The 22,018-nt window shown below is 39.3% G+C and overlaps 1 protein-coding gene across 2 annotated transcripts in view; it reads left to right on the top strand.

Annotated features, from left to right (window-relative positions):
• Positions 1 to 22,018, top strand: part of Cdon (cell adhesion associated, oncogene regulated) — a 76,467-nt gene that overhangs the window by 4,521 nt on the left and 49,928 nt on the right. The gene's annotated exons all lie outside the window — the stretch shown is intronic.

The following is a 22,018-nucleotide window of genomic DNA, read 5'->3' as shown; positions in this document are numbered from 1 at the left end:
GACCTGGGTTTGATTCCTCGGTACCACATACATAGAAAAAAGCCAGAAATGGTGCTGAGGCTCAAGTGGTAGAGCTCTAGCCTTCAGAAAATCCAAGGACAGTGCTCAGGCCCTGAGCTCAAGCCCAAGACTGGCAAAAAAAAAGAAAAAAACTCTATGAATCTTAGCTGCTGTTTTTTTTAACTCCTCCTGGGCCAGCTTGTGTATGACTTTGATCCAGCCATGATTATTTTGAAGTATTGAATAATGAGAAATTCTCAGACATATGTAACAGTGTGGCTCATCTAACTGTTACAGACTTAGGATGTTAAAGTTTTCTTAAATCTGACACTTAGAAGGCATTTAGGAATTATATTGGCACTTTTTCCAGTTGAGGCACAAGTCTGTAGCTAACAGACAGAGGCAACAGCCAGAAGAATTGTTAGTTATGCTTGCATCAGGACCATTATTGGGTCAATAAGAGGGAAAGCTGAGCATTTTCTTCACCTGGGAAGGCTGTGTGCTTGCCCTTCCTTTCTCTGCCTTCTCTTCCCCTTGTCAGCGGGGAAGACTGGGAGCAGTCTTCCCAAAGATCAGTTTTTCTCATCCTTGAATTCGATGGGATAGACTCATGCAGCATGTGCTTATGTCTGCTTTTCTGCCCAATTCATTGCATCTGCGTGATTCATTTCTGTTACTGCATACAGTGCTAAGTCATGCTTTTTAAATTGCTATAAAGCTGTGTGTGTTTAGAAAATTTGTGCAAGTTCAATTTTATTAGCACATTGGATATTTCACCATTGGCAGAGAAAGGGAAAAAAACCACCTTTTTCTTAAGTTATTAGAAAATCAGACCCTGAGGGCTATCTTAGAAAAATAATCATGACTTCATTTTTATATGTAAAGTTGAGTTGATATTATAAAGCCCCTCAGTCATAATTCCATAAATCAAATCCACTGATAGCTGTGCTTATTTTTGTTTGCTTTTTGGAGGGGGTAGAGGAGACCTCAAATGGGGCAATAGGAGCATCTAAGTTTGCTTATATTCCTCATACTCAGGATTAAATGCCAGTATCAATGACTCAGACTTGGGCATTCATATCTGCCAGCTCTATTTGCATGGGATACTTAGTTTAAAATAAAACAGCATCATTTTTTAAAGCCTTACCAAAATACGGAAGACAATATAGAGCTGGGATGGCAAGGATACTGTATGCCAAGAAGATTTTAAAGATTAGAATCACACACTTCCCAGAAAGAGAAGTTGTTGGCCATTAACCTTATGAATAATTCCTGTCAGGGTATGTCTTGTACATTTAGAGCTTCTGTTTGTGTTGTTAGAATTCCCTTACATGCTGAATCAGACTTAAGTGAGGTTTTTTTTTTCCCCTTATTCAACTTTTGGAGGGGATTGTCCTTGTGATTAATAGGTCATATTTGTGTTGTTTTGGAAATGTTGATTAAGGATTTTCTGGGTGTTCTAGCCATCTCTCCACCCCCGGGAGTCATTGTATTTTTTTCTGTATTTGTAAATTTATTAAATCGTACTATTCACAACTCCATGACACAAGGTCATTTTTCACAGACAGCCATGGGTAAGGAAGAGTTCCCCTGGACTTGAAGGACATCCTCTCCCTTTTCTTCAGTCAGATCACCAGTAGCCAGGAGGTCATTGGGGGTGAGGAGAGTTGAATAGTGATACAGGACACATCTTTTGTTCTATAAGGGGCATTTGTAGACACAGATTATATTCCAAAGGAAAGAATAGCCATCCAGTGAATGGAGTAGCCTCATGAGAGGACTGCCATTTTGAAGGGCATGAGCCCCTCACGACTGGACAGTTTCTGGTGGCACTTTCAGAGAGTGGAGCGTGTGGAAAGACTCTTCTGTGGGGTGAGAGATTTGACCAAATGACCTTTAAGAGCCTTCGTACTTCGTGAAAGTGCTAAGGTTCCATGATACAGACTTTTATGGCTGCTAGGCCACTTTGGAGAGAGGGAGGAAATATGTCCAGGTTTCTAACGAGCCATTACCTAAACAGACTAGCCCCCCCTCCCCATTTTAAAGTTGGAAGTGCCTCTGCTTGCTGGCTTTTTTTGCTTGAAGTGTAGTCATTAACACTTAAATGTCAGAAATAGATCTTTCTTTTCTTCCTTCCTTCTAAAACATTGGGACAGAGGAGATTCAGAATATATATACTACCTCTGTGATTCTGCTTAAACTGTTACTCACTCATCCCTGTCTCCAGTTTTGTACCCCCCTCCTCTGCTACGAACCATCCATTTTCTAATGTTACCAAAGTGATCATCCTCAAACATAAATGTGATCATATGTCTTGTTGCCTTTAAAAGTCCTCCCAAGTTCTGGAGATGCTCACTTTTAAAGCCAATGCCTTTTGTGGATAGACTTCTGTCTTCCTCAGGTATTTTAAATTCCTTAAACATACCAACCTTTGTTATTCCAAGCAGGGAATGTGACTGTCATGGTGCTTATGTGATGCTATAATTGTGTACACGTTCACCAAACCCTTTGAGGATGGTGGTGTTTTCAGCCCTGCTTGAAGCCCTACTTTGCTTATTAATTGCCTAGTTCTCTGTTGTCCTGTATGACATTAATGTTCATTGAAGCAGATTCTCCCCGTCTAACAAACGATGTTTGCTGAGATTTGGGTAGGAGTCCTCCTAAAGACTTGTGTTGAGGCAAGGTCTCCAGTGGGTGGTGCTGTGGAGAGGCGATTGGATGAGGACGGTGCTAATTTAAACGATGGAGTTAATCTGTTCACAGTTGGGTGGAGAATTAGAAGGTAGCATCTGGTTAAAGAAAATAGCTCTATAGAGATGTCCCTTTGAAGGGTAATCGTGTCGCTGGCCCCTCGTTTCTTTTTGCATACCACCTGTCATGAGGTGGGCAGCCCCAGGTCACCTGCCTCCTCTACCCCTGCCTCAGTACAGGCCACTGCAATGGAGCACACTCAGCCCCTGAGCTGAAACCTCGGAAACAATGCATCCTTCCTCCATAAGCTTTTTTCCCTTTTTTTCAGGCATTTAGTCACAGAGACAAAAAGTGGCCAACAATACAATGTTGAAGTGGTAGGTGGAACACACAGGGTACCAGGATGGGAGGAGCCGTTTTCTTTAGATCCAGAAATGATTTTTTACACATCGTCTTTTCATTTGAAAACCAGGTGATCTGGGGCATGGCTCAAGTGGTAGAACTCTTGTGTGTCAATCTCAAGGCTCTGAGTTCAAACCCTAGTACTACCACAAACCCCCTTCTCCACCTCCCACTCAAGAATTCCCACCAGATCTATGATTCTTTATGCCAGCTTCACAGAAAAACACCAGAGCTTTAAAAAATGACAATTAAGGCTTTAGAAAACTCCAATTAAGGAAAATTAAAAGGAAACCACAAAAAATTTTAAATCCTTGAAGATCCTTGAACATCAACTGTCCCATTATTTTTGGAATAATAACTGTATATTTTGAATATCTTAACAGTTTTATGTATTTTAATTAATTTATTTTTTTCCAGTCTAGGGCTTGAAGTCAGGGGCTGAGTACTGTCTTTGGGCTTTCTCAAGGCTAGAGCTCTACCATTTGAGCCATAGTACCATTTCTGCCTTCTTTTATGTATGCGGTACCCAGGAATTGAACCTTGGTCTTTGTGCATGTTAGACAAGCACTCTACCACTAGGCCAAACTCCCAGCCCCTGTTTTATGTCTTTTAGATGTATACTTTTGTTCTGGGCTATGCCATTTAGTATCTAGAATGCAGATGTCATGTTTTACCTGTTTGGGTTCTCAATCTTGGTATTACGGGGGTCCTCCTTGGTTTATGGGTACTAAGGTACGCATACTGGCTCTGTTTCTTCCCAGAGAATTTTTTGGCTTCTTGTAGTATCCGAAGGAAAGAAAGTAGTATCCTCTGTGTTACTATAACTTTATCTATTCAGTAAGAATTTCTGCACATTGCCTGGTTGGAGGTAAACTTGGCAAGAGGAAAGAATGTTTATGGATAAAATACTATTTCTATCAGGCCATAAAATTACTATGGTGACATCAGAACTTGGCAGCCCTTTTTATTCCAATAAAGAAAAAAAAATAGCATCACAAGCTGGGGCTAAAACATTTTCCCTGCCCATTTATTTTGGCTTCTTCTCCTAGTTTTGGCCTCAAGGCATATGTATTACAAAATAACAACATAGTAAATAGCAGGCAGGAAAGAATGAGGGAGGGCTGAAATGGTTTTAGCTTGGACAAACATATGGCTTCTGGCTCACCTCTACTTTGATCCTTCCAACGGTTCCTCTCACAATGGTGATTTTGAGGAAATGAGACCTGGCATGAGGAGTCCTCAGTAAGAAAACAAGATTAAGCCTCATTACTTGGCATGACATTACAGAGCTTGCAACATCCCGAGGGGCCATGTGCAGAAGAAAGTCTTGAGTGTGATTTTGAGATGCTGCCATGATGGAAATGCCAACTCATACCAGGATTTCAGTCTGGTGTCCTAACATCAAACAAGTAGTTCAGTAGACCTCAGCATGCGTCCATCTCAAGGTGATTTTTTTAAAATAGTCCTTAATATATTATGAGCTCCTGAGTAGAACCACACGGAAGTCTTACTACTGTGTTATGCCCATGACTTATGACTATCTTACCATATTATCATCTTTTTTTTCAATAGTCTAGCTCTGTAATTGATGCTAGGCCTGGAAATCATGATCTTCCTACTTCAATCTCCTGAGTGCTGGGTTTATAGGCTTGAGTCATTATGTTCAGCTGATCATTATCTGTAAGGAGGTCATTTTATTGACTCTTCATTAAATATCAGATATTCTTTCAAAATGAAGTGGCAGATTTTCTTCCACATTAGGAATTATGTATGGTAAGGTTCAACTGAGTTGGTCCTGACAGATTTAAAGTGTTTTTAATTCTCAATTCTGAACATATGCATCTGTCTTAACTTATTTTCAAATCATATTGTAAACTGGTTAGAGTTGTTCTGATCAGTGTACTTTGATTCCTGCTTATTGAAAATTAGGCTTTGTCATAAAAAGTACAAGTCTATTTTGAGGTTACAATACAAACAGATGAGACTTGTCTCATATCCTCATTCCAAGCCCTAGTTACCATATCTTGTTATTTTATATTTTAGTTGAATTTCGGTGATAGAAATTGCAATAGCCATGTTTTGACTATGGACCGTGTATGTCTTTTATAGTATTTTCTTTATACATTTGAGCTAAACGTTATTATTACTATTATTTTAAATTCCCTAGCTAGCCAAAGCCAATTTTTGAGTCATTGTAAGATTGGTTGTTAACTGTGGTCTCCTATTAGGCTGGCAAATACAGTTGTCATGATTTGTTATTTCTTTTGTGTTGGAGGATGCATTTTTAAAAAAGAACTATTGTCCTAGTGGTTAGGTCTTAGAATAATTTCACATCTGTTACTATGACAGCAGCCGCAGTGGGGGTTTTCATCATACAATACAGCTTGTGCCGAGATTTGATATCAGCATTTTGCGGCATCAGATAAATTTTAGCTGAGGGATTTAGCTATGAGCACATTACCAATGTTAATAGGAATTCTGTAGCTAATTCCCCAAGTGGGTTTCTAAATGTGAATGTGGGAAACTTTAGCCTAGCATGTCCCACCCCCCTTCCTTGAAAATGATACTAAAATTGTGTTAAAGAAGCATTGTCAGCGTCTAAGTCCTTAGTTTGTGATTTTTCTTTTCCAGCTACATAGATTATTATGGAAAAGATAAAGAAATGATGAGGCCTGTAGAGCAGAAAACTGCAGCATGTGGACAGATTTCTTAGCTGGCTATACATATTATCTATTCTAGATGTTTAACTGGGATTGTGGTTGTTAGAGGTGGGTCAGGTTGATCAGTAGTCCCCACACACCAAATGATACAGTCCTTCCACAGCCAAGAGCCAGAAACTGAGGTTGCATGTTTTGTTTGTACAGATTTTTTTCCCTTCATATACAAATGTGAGTTTTCTGGGAAAGAAAACTCTTTTGACATTTAGTGTGCAAACAAAGTCCCCATTTGCTTGTAAAGGTTCTTTCTAAGTCACCAAGAAATACTAGCGTCTTTTGTGTGTGATTCACCTAGAGTAGAATGTATGCTGCATGTGTACTCGGGGAATTTAACACTAAATAATATGGTGACAAAGGAGTGAAGGATTGCTTTTGCAGAGCAGGGCTCTTGTCTGCTTGGGTGCCCTGCAGACTTATAAGAATGGTGCCTCTGGGGGATTGAGAAAGAAAAGTCCTGACCTAGTCTGGGACACGCATGCAGTCAGGCCTAGGAGGAGTCACAGACGCCCTGTCCTCAGAGCCCCTGCTGAACAATTACAAGCTCTTGTTTTGTGTTTCTTTTTACTCCCAAGTACAGAATGATTTTTCCCTTCTCTCTGGTTCTGATTGGTGATCAATAACATTTCATAACATTTTCAGAGCCCTTTGTACTCGGCAGAGGATTTCAAAGCTTGCTGTCCTTCATCCTCTTCTTTCCCCCTTTTCTACTTATAAGAAATGTATGAGGGGCCGGGAGTTTGGCCTAGTGGTTAAAGTGCTTGCCTAGCATGCATGAAGACCCGGGTTCGATTCCTCGGTACCACATACACAGCAAAAAGCTGGAAGTGATGCTGAGGCTCAAGTGGTAGAGCTCTAGCCTTGAGAAAGTCCAAGGACAGTGCTCAGGCCCTGAGCTCAAGCCCAGGACTGGCAAAAAAAAAAAAAAAAAAAAAAAAAGAAATGTATGAGGGTAGTAACATTTTGGGGAGAATAGACAATATATACATATTGGTATCATTTGTGAGTTTTAATCTTATTCAAAGTTAAGATGGTCTTTTAAGATGTCTTTGTTGTATGTTGGAAAGGGTGTTACTTAAAAGTTCAGACTTTTAATTTTAGGTTTAATTTTGTGCCATTATGGAACTAAAATGCAGGGCCTGGATGCTGTCCCTGAGCTTTTTTTTTTTTTCCCTCAAGGCTTGTGCTCTACCACTTAAGCCACAGCTTTGCTTCTAGCCCTTTGGCAGTTTATTGGAGAGTCTCACAGACTTTCCTGTGCAGGCTGGCTTCAAGCGATGCTCCTCAAATCTCATCCTCCTGAGTAGTTACGATGGTAGGTATGAGCCATTGGCGCCCAGCTCATCGTTTCTACATAGGCTTATTTTAGGTTGTAACTGCACATTTGTATATGCCTACTTTGGAAATTGTTAAATTGTAAGACTGAAAAATAATAATTCTCAGCCATACCTTCTGCATTCTAGATTCTATTGTCTTAATAGAAAAGATGGGAATGAATTTTACCTTAGCAAAAAGTGACCCGGTGGTGTCTTGGATTGTTTCTTTCCTTAGCCACTAAGATCCTTACGCTTCATTCCTTCTCTACAGTCTGTAGAAACCTCGGGTGATTACAAATTCTCCGACAGCATATTCCTGCTGAATATGAAGTTTGAGAGCACTTTCCAGTCATATTGAAAAAAGGAAATTAGCCAATAGAAATCAAGCTCATTTTGCCATTTATTCCCTACCCTTGTCTTCAGCACATGACTGATGCTATTGAAACAAGATTTTCCCCCTCTCTTTCCTGAGGATGTTAGACTATGAATTCAAGTTTTGCAGTGAATCATTCCGTATTGCCTTTGTCAGCTGTAAGTGATTTTTGTTTTAATTTTCTATCTCTGTGTAATGCTGGCTAAGACATGTTAATACTAAAGCATTTAACCATGGCAAATTTGTGTTATTTCAGTGTCGATTCAAATAATTAACTGTTTAATGGAAGAGTTTTAAGAATGAGTTTGATGACGAGATTGGGAAGAAAAAGAGGAAAAGTGGATACTCATAGGGCCAGAGTTGGCTTCTTGTGCTCTGTTGGAAGAACTGAGATGTAATCAGAGCAGAGCGCAGCTCCCAGGGAGAGGTGTGAGGCTGTTTATTTTCACTCCGTAGATGTATATACTACAGAAGGAAAACTCTGGCCCAGCTTAACCTAAGCAAGTCATTACTTATCTACGATCTGGCAAGCAATTTGATTAAAGTTGACAGAGCTCATATAATATCAGAACCAGACCCTCTTTAGTGATTGATGAGGCTTGTCTGTACATTTTTTTTTTTTAATTTGAGAAGAGAAAAACTGGACAAGAATGAACATTTGTTCAGATCTCTAGTTGACAAGTATAAACTAAGTCTATTCGGGTTTCATCTGTAGTATTATACCTACATTTGTATGTGATTTCTTCCATTACAGCTTGAAAGTAATAATGTGTTTTGCATCTGTAGGTTAACCCGACTTTTATATCTGTAATTGAAACTAGTGTCTCATGTAAGCTAGGCAAGTGGCCTACCACAGAGCACATCCTCAGCTTTAAAAAAAAATTATTTTTCAATTTTTTTTGTTGGTCCTGGGGCTTGAATTCGGGGCCTAGGCACTGTCTCTGAGCTCTTATGCTTAAGGTTAGTACTCTACCGCTTCGAGCCAATCTCCACTTGTGGTTTTGTGGTAGTTAATTGATAAGAGTTTCACAGACATTCCTGTCCAGGCTGGCTCTGAACTTGATCCTCAGATCTCAGACTCCTGGGTACATCCTCAGCTTTAAACTTGAACATCTTTAACATAGATTTCTTTGGGATTATGTCTTCTCTGGTATATTGTAGTTATTGACCTTTAAGAAATTGTCTCTTTTATCCTTGTGATACTGAATTATTTGGAACTTCTTGGTTTTACTAACTTAAGTCATTTTCAACCCTTTGCTTTCTGACAAGAATATGTGTGGGGCCCTTGTGCAGGCATAACCTGGGCCATCAAATGTTACTACTGACCTCTTTGCTAGATTATCTGTTCCTTATCGCATTCTCCTTACCAACAGATCATGTCAACATGTTAACTGCAATGTGCAGACATTTTTGGCAACATTTGAACTCAGTCTACATATAATGTTGACATCTAACTAAAGATCGTTGCTTGATATCATTTGTGCGTTGCATAGTAGAAACAAAGATAGGACTTGAACACAACTTCCCATATTTTACATCATTCCATTCGTAAAGAAATGGGAAGACTTGGAAAAAATCATATTAAGTGAAGTAAGCCAGACCCAAAGGAACATAGGCTCCATGTCATCCCTCATTTGTAATAATTAGTACACATCTAGGATTCTCCTAGCAGAGGATCACAATAGCTCAAGAGCTATGTACATATAGTCATACAGAATGAGATTAATGAAATGAACTCTAGGATATGGAAACAAGAGATTTATCTCTATGATTGTTGTTTTCAATGTACTATGTGCAGTTATTTCTTTTCTTTTTTTTCCCCCTTATGGTTAATCTCATGTGGTTTCTGTATCTGACTGTTACCTGGTATACTATATATATGTTTATTTGTTTATTTGAAATAGGGAAGGGAAGGAGGAAAACAAGATGATTGGGAGGGAGTGGGGGGGAAGGCAACAAACACATGAGAAGGGTTATCAAGGAGTAATATACCCACTACCTGACAAATGGAACTGTAGCCCCTCTATACATTAACTTGGCAATAAATTTTTTTAAAAAAATCATTTAAGACCTAAAGAAAAAAAAAGAGTTTCTACAGTGATGAAATACTAGCATTGAAAAATAAATTCATTTTATATACATGGAAACTTTAATGTAGGAGTTGTTCAGCCTCGTTCTGGTAGGCCTTGGAGTCAGAGTGCTTTGTTGAAGGCCACAGCCAGATTCTGCTGGATTCTAGAATGCAATCTCTCTGCACTTTAATTTCCTCTTTGTTTAATGGGAACACTGCTTCCTAGGCCTGTGGGATCAGAGCCTAGTATTGATATCTGCTAGGTGCTTATTGGATGTGAGCTATGGTATTGGGTATTTGTTGGTTTTGTCATGTTCAGGGGGATGCTTATTGGCAGAATATGGTCTTATTGGGATACAGTTTAATAAAGACCGTTGGGAAAATGAATAGGAAGGGGCCGGGAGTTTGGCCTAGTGGTTAAAGTACTTGCCTAGCATGCATGAAGACCCGGGTTCAATTCCTCGGTACCACATACATAGAAAAAAGCCATAAGTGGTGCTGAGGCTCAAGTGGTAGAGCTCTAGCCTTGAGAAAGTCCAAGGACAGTGCTCAGGCCCTGAGCTCAAGCCCAGGACTGGCAAAAAAAAAAAAAAAAAAAAAAAAAAAAGAAAATGAATAGGAAACAAAATTTGGGGAGATAGGCATGTGAGAACAAAATAAAATTAGCTATGGCTCCCAGAAAAGCCATTGGCCAAAGCGAGCACTGGATTCCCCGATGATGAAATTTTGGACAAATCTCTGGATCCCCAGACAACTGAACACCATCAGCACTTAACTTTTTAATTTTGTTATTCTCTCTTCCTTTCTTTTTCTTCATCTGCCAAATATTTGATACAAACACATTGCAGCTCAGTACTGGAAAAATGAAACTTATTTCATAAGAGAGGTATTTCATATTTAGCTTTGTTGATGCATTCTTTAAGAGTAGGAGATAATTTTGAGGGGCATTTTTTTGCTCATTTTAATATTCTGGTACCCTGTTACCCGAAGGAATACATTCCAAGACTGCCCCACACCACCCATGGATCCTGAAACTGTAGCTAGAACTGAACTATCTTTATAGCATGCCTTTCCTATACCCATATGCCTTTATAAAACTTAATTTAAAATTATAGATACAGTAAGAATTTAAAAAAAAAAAACCAACAAACTGGGCATTCACATGCTTGTAATCCCCACTCTCAGGAGGTTGAGGCAGGAGTATTGTGAAAACTCCTACCTTTGTACTTAACTAACTTTATAGTTTCTCCTTAGCACATTTGAATAGCCAGCATCACTATTCTTGTGTCTGGGGGGAGGCATTATTAAATAAAATAAGAGTTCTTTGAACATTAGCACTGTCTACCTTGACAGTTACTAATGGGTGTATAGTATCCACAGAATGAATGTGCTGAGCCAAGGGAGGGTCTATGTTCTGGGTGGGATAGGATGAAGTAGGACAATGCAAAATTTATCCCACTATTCAGAAGGATGTGCAGTTCAAAAATTAAAAATTTTGAGCCAGGAGTGTGGCCTAGTGTAGAATGCCTGTCTAGCATGCACTAATCCCTGGGTTCAATTCCTCAGTACCACATACATAGAAAAAGCTGGGGCTGTGCCTCAAGTGGCAGAGCACTAGCCTTAAGCAAAAATGTGTCCAAGGGCAATGGCCAGACTCTGAGTTCAAGCCCTAGGACTAGCAAAAAAGGAAAAAAAAAAAAAAAAAACCATTCTTTTTTGTAGGGCCAGGAGTATTGCCTAGTGGTAGAGTACTTGCTTAGCATGCATGAAGCCCTGGGTTGGATTCCTTGGTACTACATACACAGAGAAGCCAGAAGTAGTGTTGTGGCCCAAGTGGTAGGGTGCTAGCTTTGAAAAGCTCAAGGATAGTGCCCAGGACCTGAGTTCAAGCCCCAGGACTGGCAAAAAAAAAATTGTAATTTTCCACTTTATATTTTTGGACAGTGATTGACTGTAGATAATTGTACCTGCAAAAAGCAAAACCACAGATAAGGAGATTATGGAATACCTTTCTACTCAGCCATAGTGTTGTCAGGAATGGGAAATTCCAGTACTTCCTAGAATTGGTTTTAGATGCATATTTAAATACGGAGTGTAATTGTTATGTCTGTTGTTTAAGAATTCCTACCTAGGGGCTTGAGTGTGAGCAGAGCAGATAAACACTCCAGTGGTGGAGAGCACTAAAAGGCCACCAGTGAAGTGCCCACCCGGAGGCTGTTTCAGAAAGAAGAAATAGAGAATGTTGGGCTCATGGGATGCAAGTATTTGCTGGGAAGCAGTCCACTTGTTGAACTGCCAGCCCCACCCAGCCCTTCTCCCATTTTGCTCCTCGCTAGTCAGGATAAGTATCAGTTGTCCTCAAGTGTCTCTTGAAGATGAGATTTCATAGTAGAACGGGACCTACGAAACTGACGCCAAAGGAGTTGTGGAATTTGGAACACGACTTTCATTGCCTCTTTATTCAGTAATGTCTTCAGCGGCAACAATAATAATTCTTCAAAAAGGAGATGTGTATCTTAAAATGTTTAAGAAATATTTTCGAGCCATATACATGTTGAAAGATCACATCCTTCTCTTCTTTCCCTGAGATTGGCCTAATCCTTGCCTTTTTTTTTGTTGTTGTTTTTTTTAAACACAGAAATCCAAGTCTACAGGGAGCACGGTGATTTTTGTGGTGGTAATGAACATTTACTCAGAAAACATTGAAGCACGACTCTACCAAGGCATAGATTTTTAAGATACTCCATCTGGGGCCTGTAAAATAAAGCATGGTATCTTGCATTTATGAAGTTTTCTTGTGGTGGTGGTCTTGTGGGTATAGAGTTGGCGAACATTTACAAGATTCTTTCAGCTTTGTGTGATTTACGGCGAATGGGATATTATCTTAGATTTGAAACTACAGTTCTTGTTTTCTCCTCAACTCCATTTTGGGAAAATGTGTCTCATCAAGGAGATAGCTCGTTATGCACTCAATAGTTAAATGCCACTTTACTACTAGGCCTTGACTGAGATGAGAATGTCCTGTGCTTTGCTTAAGAATGACGAGTACTCAGACTTGAATGATATTTGGCTTTTTCAGAAAGGGAAATTCTTATAAAATTTTAATACTGGTTATATAATATTATTAATTTCATTTAATTATAGACAAAAAAGTATCAGAATTATTTATAGATCACCAGAACCATTTGGCAAGATTTTGGAGGTTTTTAGGACATGATGATTGCTTTGCAGACTGCAGATTTCATTTCTATTTGTGATCAGCGTCATTTTCCCCCATAGGTTTAGATGATGCCCATTTCATAGCGTTCATTCTTAAGCCTGTTTTCACTTTAGTCTATTGTTTTTCTGTAAGAATGTATCACAGTTTGAACTAATCATTATGTGATTTCAGTACTAAATTATGAACCATATAACCATGGACATTTTTTTTTAACCATGGACATTTTTAAATAGTGTTGACTTAGTGTAGATGAGAATTGACAAAAGTTTAAACAAGAAAATATGGGTTCCTCCGAGGAGACCAAAAAACTCAGTGATCATGTAAAGTATTACTGTTGATTCTCTCAAGTAACTGCCTAATAATCTTAGACCATTCTTAGCATTTCTTTATTGGCTTACTAGAATGGGTAATTTACCCACACATGTTAAATCAGTAGTTTGTTAAGTAACTAAGTAAATATCAGAAAACATTACTGGGTTTCTTGCAATGTAAGTCTATACATTTATCAAAATTTACAAAGCATTTTGTGAAAGATACTTTTATCCAGGTGGCAGATGTAACTCTGATGAGGAAAACAGACACAGTCTCTAGCATCATGGAATGACAGAGTGGTTAATGTAGAGTTACTAGGAAATTCTTTCATAGTAAACTTTCATGTTTTTTTGGGGGGAGAGTATTGTTTCACTCTTTCTTTTTGGGGGGGAAGTGGGAATGATTCGTACAAAATTAAATAGAAGGTGCAGGATTGTTTCTTAACATTGATGTTTTATGAAGATCTTATACTTTTACCTGAAGTAAAATGAGAAACAGCCAGTGATTGTCTCCTAAAGCTAAATTTATTCTGAAGTTATAAATTTTTTTGTTTCAGTAAAGAAATGATAGTAGATGGAAGTTCTTAATTTCTGTAAAATTTTAATATTCTTCCTTGGTAAAAACTTGGCAACCTTGCATAGGACTATGGGGGTTATACAAACCTTTGCAGACCAGACCCTTATGGTCCAGAACTATCTCCCCTCCCAGATGTTTTGTTTTAAATCTAAGTATCAGCATCCCAAAGTCTGGCACCTTTGCTGCAGTTTACATTTAGTAAATCATCACCATAAGACTTCTTTGCACTTTCTCAAGCTATTTGTTTCTTCACGTGTGAGATTTGTCTCAAGTGTTTATGAGACCTCGATATCAAGTAGAATTCTCTCTCTGGCAACCAAGTTAAATTAATATTTCAACTTCAGCAGAAATGCCGATGCCACACCTAAGTTTTAAAGGAACATTCATCGTTCCATCTACAGAGGGTAGGAAGCAAGCTCCTAAAAAGCCTCTCTCTATAAAAGCTGCTTTTTAGATGTTTTACTAGTACTGCTGCTGGTTATTTTAATTAGCAGTATGTTTTATTTGCACCCCGAGGCTGTTCAAGCAAAGATTGTAATTCAGATAAAGAAAGTAATATCTAATGTTGAAAACATCCACAACTTGCCACCTGTACCCTTCCTCAGCAGGGACTTAGGTGGGCTGTGAAGCCAGGAGGGAGAGAGGAGATTAGCTACAATGATGAAATTTTGTAAACATAAATTCTTGGAAAGCTTGATGCCCAAGTAACTTCTTTTTGAACTTGGTAAAACTAACATTCATTTGTTTCAATTAACACATATTAATTATGCATATTAGGGGGGCTCTGTATGGTATTTCATACCTATAAACTGTATGCATTGACTTAATGCAGCATGCCCTTTTCTACCTAAAGTAGTTTTCAAATGGGTGATCTTCTTTTGCTCATACTCAGTGATACTTTTCCCCCAGTCCTGGGGCTTGAACTCAGGTGCTGTCCCTGAGCTTCTTTTGCTCAAGGCCAGCACTCTACCACTTGAGCCACACCACCACTTTTGGCTTTCTCTGAGTAGGGACTTTTCTGCCTGGAATGGCTTTGACCTGTGATCTTCAGGTCTCAGTCTCTTGAGGAGCTAGGATAACAGGCATGAGCTACCAGCACTTGGCTTTAGTGATTCAATTTAAAGATAACTATCATCTCTTCATGAGAGGATCTGTATTTTCTTTTGTGTACCTATTTCTGACTATTTCTAGCATTCTACAAATAGTTGATGGTCCTGGTCCTTACCTTTATTTTGGCCAGTTCTGGTGCTTGAACTCAAGGCCTGAGCATTGTCTGAGCCTTTTTTTTTTTTTGCTCAAGGCTAGCACTAGAACACCATACTACTTACTTGATGAATCACAGTTCTACTTCTGGCTTTTTAGTGATTCATTGGATATAACTATTGCTCAGACTGGGTTTGAACTTCAATCATCAGATGTCAGCCTCTTGAGTAGCTAGGATTACAGGTGTGAGCCACCAGTGCTTGGCATAGATGTCACTTTATACAAGGAAGAAAGTTGAGTAGGCCAATTACTTGAATATAAAGGCCTTACCTTTAAAGTTGTTACAATGAAAATATATGTGAATGTCAAATCTTCCACTTTGTTTCTTTGTAACTTAGCTTTTTATTTGTTGGTTTTCCCCTCCCCGTCCTGTAAATACATACAGTCTTTCTCAAACACTGAAGTGCTGAGCTTCATTTTTAAAATTCATTGTTGATTTTGGATACCTTGGCTGTCTATTTGCCCCTTATTCTTTCATTGGTGCTGTTTTTTGGTGTCTGGCAGAGGTGAAACAAACATGTAGCGTAAGAGCCTTGTGAATGATTTTATGTGTGTGGCTTTTTTCTTCTTTTTTTTTTTTCAGTGTAAATACAGCAGTTGTAAAATGTTTGTTGTCGGGTTCTAAAGATGGAAAAACATTGTGGAATGTTTTTCTCCTTGCAGACAGAATTTATGACACATGGTTAGTAAATGTTCTGAGTAGCATTCTTGAGAGAGAAGAAATATACCAACATAGATCACCGACTGAGCATTTTGTTTGAAATATTTTTAAAAATTAGAGATTATGTTTTTTAACTTTATAGCAAAATGTCTTAAATTCCATAGCCATTCTATAATACAAGAGTTAAAGATGACAGAGATGAAGCATTTTAAGAAATGGAGTCAATATCTATATTGTCTTCTATTTTATTCCCCCTGTCCTTTATCCTATTTTTCTCCTGAAGTATCTTACATATGGCACTTGCTATGGCTTGAATTTGTTCCCCAGAGTTCATGTGTTGAGAACTTTATCTTCAATGTGTAGTACGTTAGAAAATGATTACATCATGAAAACTTTTTCTCATGAATGTATTAATGGGATTGCTGGGTTCCTTGATAGAAGTGTTTGTTAGTCCTCTGCTCTCTTGCCCTCCCTCAATGGAATGACACAGCCCAAGGCTCTTGGCACCTATCAGTGCCAGTCGCTTGACTTTCTAGGCTCCATCACTGTAAGCCAAGTAGATCTCTATTCTTTGTAAATTACCCAGTCTCAAATGTTTTGTTATAGTAGCACAAAACAGTTTGTTTGTTTTTTTTTTGCTGTTGCAGACATGAATGAAAACCTGCATATGCCAGTACTGCAACTTGAACTCAGGGCCTGAACTCTGTCCCTCAACTTTTTTGTTCAAGGTTAGCACTCTTTAAGCCACAGGTCCACTGTCAGCTTTTTGGTAGTTAATTGGACATAAGAGCCTCAGGGACTTTCCTGCCCAGGCTAGATTTGATCCTCGCTGTGATCCTCAGCTCTCAGCTTCCTGAGTAGCTAGGATTGTAGGTGTAACCCACCCAGCCTGTCTGCTGTGGCCTGTGTGACACCATAGTTTCCTCCGCTAAAGATGACTTCTCGAGCTCTTCTGATTGGACCAGTGCTTCAGGCTGTAGTTTCACAAAAACATGATGATATTGACTTGTTTTTCTGTTTCCTTATTCATCAGAGCATTGTATCTTAATCATTGCTTTTGTTTTTAATGGCTTATCAAGTTTTCTTGGGTGCATGCTTTCTTGTATATTTTTTAACTTATGGTTAGACTTATTAAACCCCTGCCAATTATGTATAGACTACACTGTAATTCATGATTGTGTGTCAATTTTCCAGTGTCTCCAGAAAGTCCCCTTATCAATGCTTAGCCACTCTTTCATGGTGGGTGACAGATTTTATGAGGCTGTGTTTGATCTCATTCCCATCACCAATTTGAGCAAAGCAGGGACTTATAAGAAATCTCCACATCTTCAAGGTTGAAGATGGAATGGGATACTTGGTAATTATTCTGTGTATGTTTCAGATCTTTAAGAAATGCAACGTAGCAGGTATCATGACATAAAAATCAGTGTTTAACCAGCACAGATGCAAGTTTATTTGCAGCAAGATACTTTTCTCTTATTGGCTCTTTCCAAATGTTTGACTGTATATATTAGAATATACTTCATGGAAATTAGTTTCTTCTTGAAGTTTTCATCTTCTCTTGTTATTAAAATGAAATCTAAATCAAACCCCACGAAGGCAAGCCTTTTGTAACTGCCATCTTGTACTTACATTGGACTAAGCAAAGTACTGGGCTTTCAAGTAACAATATTACTTAACTCTTTCTCTTTTTCAAATATTTCCATAGTCGTCCTCCTTCTCTTCCATCAAAGCAGGCTAGCCAAGTGTCTGAAGGTGTCTTTACAACATTGGCCTGGCTAGTTCAGGTCTGGATAGTTCTTCGTAAACTTAAAAAATCTTGCTTTTATCATTTGTTTTGTGGTTACTGTGGCTGTTATCCACCTCCCCCCCCCCCCCCCAAGAAGCTAAAGCCAATGACAAACTTGCAAATCCACCGAGTATTGGATTGGTGGCGAGTGCTGACCCCATCATAGTTGGAAAGGTCTGGCCTCTTGAAATTTGCTATACTTATCTTCCAGATTACTTCTGAATATTTCATCGTTTGCATATGCGAGTAGGCCTTGAGTGTTCCTCACATAGCAGACAGTTGATGATGGTTGCCAGGATTATCTTATCTCTCCAGTTTTTGGTCTCCTGTGCTCCAGGGCAGGAAGACATAGTCTATTAGAAAGAATGGAGCAGAACACTTGTCTTTTTTTTTTTTAACCACATACATATTGTGAAAAGAGCCAATGTCAGTTCTCAGACCGCCTTGGTGTGTAATTAGGACCACATTGAGGCCTGTTGCAGCTGGCAGCTCCTCACGAGTGCCTTTTTCTACTCTGACCCTTGATCCCTGTGACCTTTCCTGGGGTTATTTCTAGGCCCTTTTCATTGTGTTAGTGCTGCAGTGACTCATGTGGAGTTGATTATTTCTTTGCTCACTTGGCCTTTCTGGTGCCATAACTCCAAGTCACTTCCATTTTCTCTGTCTACTTTTGGCAGTCTTTGTGAAAAGGAACGCTTTTGCAGGCAGCTAGATCGTTCATATGCACGGCTGACTCTGCTGAGACCCAGGAGAAGTTGGCAGAGAGTTGTGAAATATGTGGGTACCAGCCCTTTTGAAAAAAAAATTGACAATGGCATAGCCATTAGGTATGTGCTCATAAAATGAGCATTCTGAAGCATCTCTGCCTGCTACTGACAGTGGCCCAGGGACTTTGATGTTCTAAAAGGCATATTCCTACTATTGACTTGTGGCTATGCATCAGGTCAGAGAAAATGTCATTTTGACTTGCACAGTAAATACAACTTTAAGATTTTTTTTACATTACAAAAGGTCCTATAAGCTGGACGGCAATGAGCACATATGTAATCCTAGCTACTCACGAGGCTGAGGGCTGACAATTGTGATTTAAGTCAGCCCAGTCCCAGCACATACGTGCATGCATGTGTGACATGTAGCATGCACACGCACACACGCACATGCACACACGCACGCAGAGAATACTATTAGTGTATTTGTTACAGCTAATGATAACACTTTTGCCTCTGCTTGCTTTTTCCTGGCCCTGCATCATCACAGAAGGATGTATGCCAGCTGTCACTCTCATTTTGAAAGACTGAGTGTGGACACTTGATGACTATTGGTGGAGGAGGAACACCGTCAAGGGCCTGATTATTCTACACCATTGTTTGATGCTCTACTGAAAGGGGTATCAGTGTGAGACTTAATGAATGGCACTTTGGGATTTGTTTTGTAAAAGTCCAGATATCTGATTCCATCCAAGGAGTAGTTTCTTCCTCTTCATTAAAATTTCTTCTCATTAGCAGTACTGATAGTATATCTTATCGTTTTGCTTTTCTTCTTTTTTTTTTGTAGTACTGGGGTTTGAACTCAGGACCTTGTGCTTGGGAGTCAGGTGCTCTTTTACTTGAGCCATGCTCCAAACCTCTTTTTTTGTTTTACTTTATTTTTAGGATAAAATCTACCTGTTTTTAATACCTGGTCAGCCTGGACTGTAATCCTCCCATTCGTGCATCTCGTGTATCTGGGATGTGGTTGGTGCTACTACTGTCCATCTCTGATTGGTTAATATGAACTTCATGCCCGGGCTGGCCTCAAACCATGGTCTTCCTGAATTACTGGCAGTCTGAGTGTGAGCTATCTCTTCCAGCTGTGGAATGGCTAGTTCCTCGCCCATCAAATATAATACCTTTTTCTTCTTTAGTACTAGGATTTGAACCCAGGGACTCATATAAGCTACAATACCAAACATACTCCCCCTCCACCTCCCTTTTTTTTTAATTTAAATTTGAGACTAGTCTTGTGGAATACTCCTGGCAGGCCTTGATTTTCAGTCCCTGGCCTTAGCTTCTTGAGTAGCTAGGATTACAGACACCAATCATCATGCCCAGGTGTAAATGTGTTTTTTTTTTTTTTTTTTTTAGGATTGAGCCTGAGATTTCCTCCTCCCTTTAGGTCCACATTTGTTTATCTGCTGTTCCCCCACCCCCACTAAATTTCCATCTAGCCCTGAAAATGACTAAGGACTTCAAGATTCCTTCTACTGACACAGATTTTTTTTCTTTGAGCTCCACTACATGCAGTTCAGCTCCCTGTCTCTCCACCTTCATTCAGATGTTCTCTGTTCCTTCCCTTCCCTCTAGACAGCAGTCTCCACAGAGCCTGGGCTTCTCAGGAGTTACTCATTCTAGTACATGGGTATCAGACATCCAAACCACTGCCTTGGTCAGAGTGCTGAGGACACAACAAAATGGACAGGTGAATGGGTTCCAGCAGTGTTTGGTGGTATATTCTTTCCGAGTCTAAACTCTCTTCTCCTTCTTCCACCTTATGTCCATGCCTTAAATGTTTTTAAAGTGCTTACATGTGTCCTGTTATTTCTCTAGCACAGATCCCTATTCTCCTTCACAACAGCCTTCTTCTAATATGTCTCCAGCCTTTCTCCACGGTGCAGTGTAAATGGCTCTTCGAAAGTACAGGTCTGAGCTTATCCTTGCCTACAGAAAAATCTTCTGTTCTCTCAGGAGAAGAGCCAAGCACCTTCACGTGATTTATATTCTTCATTATGCCTGGCTTTCTGTCCACCACGTGGCCTTTCCTCTGGGAAATTACCCTCTCTTCTTACTCTCTTCACTAGCTCATCTTTGCTCTCTTTACCCCTGATTCCATAAACAAACTGTTCCTTCTGTGTCTTTTCTCCCCTTTACACTCCATCCTCCAACATTATTCCTCTAATTCCTCCTACTCCTCATTTCCTCTGAGAAACTTTCAACCTCTAAATCCAAGTGAAGCTATCCTTCCCTTTTTCCTAGAGCATTTGCACTTGCTTTGTTCTGTGGCTTCTGCATCCCTTCCTCAGTTGCTTTCACCCAAGAAAATGATTATTTCTTAAAAACTCTGCCTCTGAGTTAAATGAGGTTCATTGATCCTAAGGGGGAAAAAATCATGACATGTTCTATCCCAGTGAAGCTAGTTCTCACAGAGAGAAAAAAAATATACCCATTGGGCCAGGGAAACCAATTTGTAGAGATGAATCACAAAATTGGAGAAATCAACAAAAAGTTTGTTCCTTTTTTAAAATTGTAAAGGTAATGTACAGAGGGGTTACAGTTACATAGGTCAAGTAAACGTAAATTTACCTATGTCAATTTCTTTTTGAACAGTGCTTTCCTTCCTGGCTTTCTCCAAGTTTTTTTTCTCTTCTTTTTTTCCCCCCCACCAGATCCCTCTCCTCTACAAGTTGTAGAGTTCATTTTCAACATAGTGTCTAGTGAATATCACTGCTGACCTGATTCACCCTTTTTTTCCCCCACTGTTTTCCCTGCTGATAAACTTACATACAAGACAAAGTACAGAAATAAAAAACTGTAACAAAAGAGGATAAACAACAACAACAACAAAAATCTCACATAAAATGTAAAATAAAAACACTCTTTGTTTCCATTTCTTGGAGTTCATGTCAATAAACATCATATATGATCATGTGCACATAGCTATTGAGCTTTGTGATCCTCTCCTAAGAATATCCTTCTTCTATGTGAATATTTAGAAACCTGTTTAGTTTATCATGTCCACGTGTACAAAATAAGGACTCAACCCAGACGCCCCTCAGTGAACGAATAGATCAAGAATATATAGTATATATATACAGTGGAATTCTGTGCATCCCTCAGAAAGAATGATATTGCCCCATTTGTAAAAAGATGAAAAGTCTAGGGAAAAAATTATATTTAACAAGGTAAGCCAGACCCAAAGTAACATAGTCTACATGATTTCCCTCCCTCACTTGTAGTAATTAGAATGTGCGTATAAATTTACAAGTAAACGTGATGGGTAGTTATAAAATCTTTGTTCTTAATAAAATGGTTAAGCATGCTTGTCAAAAGAGGAAGAGAAGGGCCTGGAATTTGGCCTGGAATTTGGCCTAGTTAGAGTGCTTGTGTAGCATGCATGAAGACCCGAGTTTGATTCCTTGGTACCACATACGTAGAAAAAGCCGGAAGTGGTGCTAAGGCTCAAGTGGTAGAGCTCTAGCCTTGAGAAAGTCCAAGGACAGTGCTCAGGCCCTGAGCTCAAGCCCAGGACTGGCAAAAAAAAAAAAAAAAAAAAAAAAAAAGGAAGAGAAGATGAGTGTGGGATGGGAGGAGGGGCCTGTGAGTCTACAAAGAAAACCTTCCCTGGTAGTGGAGGATCGGATTAAGTTAGAAGTTGCTTTAAAGCTCTTAGCAATCTTCTGTTCAAACTGTGCTGTAAGACAATGCAGAAAAACTCCCTGCAGAAAAATCAAGGCTAACTGTGTGAGTACTCTAGGACCATGGAATTGGAAACCACTGCTCCAGTCAGAAACTTTCTTGTTCTTGAAAGTTGACATCTCCCTGAAGTATGCTTCTTAGGGGCCATCAGATATAGAATGCAGTTCTGTTTCTTTCTA

The sequence above is a fragment of the Megascapheus bottae genome, chromosome 27, assembly GCF_031878675.1.
Source record: "Megascapheus bottae isolate mThoBot1 chromosome 27, mThoBot2.hap1, whole genome shotgun sequence".
Classification (NCBI taxonomy): domain Eukaryota; kingdom Metazoa; phylum Chordata; class Mammalia; order Rodentia; family Geomyidae; genus Megascapheus; species Megascapheus bottae.
Note: the sequence above shows the minus strand (reverse complement) of the source record. Positions and strands in the feature narration are given on the sequence as shown.